Genomic DNA, 2,662 nt, shown 5'->3' with positions numbered 1-2,662 from the left:
CACACACATAAATAAATAAATAAATAAATAAATTTTTTTTAAAAAAGGAACAGCTAAGCCTGTTTAGGGCTTTTGCCTTCAACGAAGATGGTGCTGATGCTTCAGATTCCCTAACAGTCTGGATTCCGGTTGTAGGTTGTAGTTTTGTTTTTTTTTTTTTAAGATACCTGGTTGCACAGAGAGAAATGGAGGCCAGAGACAACCAAACGCTCTGCTCCCTTCACCTGGAGCTAGGAGCCCAAGTGTCAGTGGAGGGCTTGGTTCTTCAGTACCTTTACCAGGAAGGAATCTTACAGAACACCATGTTCAAGAAATCAAAGTTCAAACCACAGGCCTGCGGAAAACAACGCAGCTGCTGGATATATTGCCTTCCAGGGGTCCTAAAGCCTTTGATACCTTTCTAGATTCTCTACAAGAATTTCCCTGTGTATGGGAGAAGCTGGAGAAGGCAAGGGAAGAAGCCATCTCCAAGCTGCCTCAAGGTGACCAGCAGTCCCGGGTCCCCTCGCACATCCTCAACAGTTGCCTGTCAGACCAGCAGATCAACCGCTGGCCAAGAAGCTGGGCACCAAGTGGGAACCTGTGGCACTGTCGCTGGGGATGTCACAGATGGACATCTACCACTGCAAGGCCAATCACCCCCCGCCCCCCAACGTGCAGTCACAGGTCGCGGAGGCCTTCGTGCACTGGCGGCAGCGCTACAGGAAGCAGGCCACCTTCCTGAGCCTGCACAAGGGCCTGCTGGCGGTACAGGCAGACCCGGGGGTGCTGCAGCACGTGCTGGAGTGAGCTGCCATCCCAGAGTGGGCCCCGCACACCTGCTCGCTGGCCCTCAGAGCGGGTGAGCCAGTTTAGTCTTTTCTTTTCAGTGACCCCTAGGTGGAAGGAGAAGACAGAATTTCTACCTGATGTTGTGTAGTTAGAGACCAGGTTAGCCAGGTGTGCTGGTGCACGCCTGTAACCCCAACTCTCTAGGAGGCTGAAGCCGGAGGATTGAAAGTTCCAGCCAGGTGGGGCAATTTAGTAACTTAGCAAAAGCACTGTCTCAAAATTTTAAAAACGTTTAAAGGACCAGAGATGTCCCTCAGCACAAAGGTCTTGAGCACACTTCCCAGTACCAAAAATAAAATGAAAATCAATGCCGTGCTAGCGGATCTCCCATTACCTCAGCACCTGGTGATTTTCAACTGCTTGAAGACTGCGTAGTTGTAATTGTGCAGCTTTAATCTGTGTGGTTACCTGTTAATAGCCTGGGAAGTCCTATTCATTCACAAAATAAAAGAGCATGTCATAGCATTACAGGCAGGTGTCCTGTATGTACAACATCGTTTTTATGCTGCCTGGAAGCTGACCTGTGCACTTCACTATTCATAATGATGATAACAAAAAGTAAATTACTATATTAAAAAAAAAAAAAGAACAGCTAATATTCTATGACTTCTGCCCAACTAGGAAAGTACTTCAGGACTCAGTGACCTACTAACACTTGAGAGGGGCCGTCATTAGTAAATATACATCAACAAAAGGCCAAAAATAATAAAGAAAAAGAGTTCCAAGATAATCTTTCATAGGAAAAGGAACATAAAATACAATTTCACAAAATAGGTGAGTAAAGAAACCCTACTTAGGGCATACTCTAGAAATCCTGCATTTTGCAATTCACTGGACTTTGTGCCAGGTATATTAAGCATGTCCCCAGACTACCTCACACCTCAGTGCTTGCCCGCCTGTAGGATGTACTGGGAGGCTGTCCTCTAAGACCCCTGCAGTGGGCACTTACACCTTCTGGCTTCAAGTTACATTCAGCAAAATAGAGGCATCAGCTCAGAAGAGTGAATGAGAATAAAATCAACATATTACTTCAACTTCCCATTTGCAAGGTCAATGGGGGCATGCAGTGAGCCCACAACAACATTCAGTCTTATCCTACTAGAAGGGCCACCCAGTTTCTCTGACTCTGGGGTCCAAAAGAAGCTCTTTCTCTTTGCTCCTCTGAGACAAAGGATGTTTTCTTCATACCTTGTCTATAACTTTGTAAATAAGAATTCCATTAATCAGCTCTCTTCTAGTTACCAATTTAAACATACCATCTGTTTCTAACTGAAGAGCCTTCCTAGTGATTGACATAAAATGAAAAGGAACCAAGGGTGATACCTAGAGTAGTTCCTAGAGGAATTCAAGTTTGGGGATAGCTGGACGGGGAAAAAAACTAAGAGTTTGGGCACAGAAGCATATGGCATGCTTACCACGAGACATCCAGGTGCGGATGTCAAGTGCACAGGCCAGCAGCCAAGTCTGGGGGTCTAAAAAGAGGTCAGAGTTTAAGACACAAATATAACCACCACTAAGTGGTTTTTGAAGCCATGATAAGGGAGTTGGCATATACAGAGTATGAGGTTTTTGGTATTCTGACACAGAAAAGACTACTTACTTTGGCAGATTCATGTTCAAATTATTGAGGCAAGAAACGTAACAACTTTTGTTGTTACTTAGGCTTTTAAGTTTTAATCTTAGAAATTCCATTATTCTAGTTATAAACTTATTAAATTCTAACAATTACTTTTTTTTTTCTACAGTTTTATTGATAAACATATAGCAATGAGACAGTTTCAAATCAAATCGGAAGTACAGTTTCAACAAATAATACACTGCATATATTATT

The 2,662-nt window shown here is 43.7% G+C and overlaps 1 protein-coding gene and 1 pseudogene across 1 annotated transcript in view; one reads left to right on the top strand and one right to left on the bottom strand.

The window, feature by feature from the left end:
• The window catches only part of Arl15 (ADP ribosylation factor like GTPase 15), a 505,974-nt gene that overhangs the window by 354,019 nt on the left and 149,293 nt on the right, over positions 1-2,662 (bottom strand). The window lies entirely within an intron of this gene.
• LOC101569649 lies at positions 125-1,180 on the top strand (annotated as a pseudogene).

Source organism: Octodon degus, unplaced genomic scaffold (assembly GCF_000260255.1).
Source record: "Octodon degus isolate 3935 unplaced genomic scaffold, OctDeg1.0 scaffold00001, whole genome shotgun sequence".
In the NCBI taxonomy this organism is placed as follows: domain Eukaryota; kingdom Metazoa; phylum Chordata; class Mammalia; order Rodentia; family Octodontidae; genus Octodon; species Octodon degus.
The sequence above is the reverse complement of the archived record's forward strand: the minus strand, read 5'-3'. Positions and strand labels throughout refer to the sequence as shown.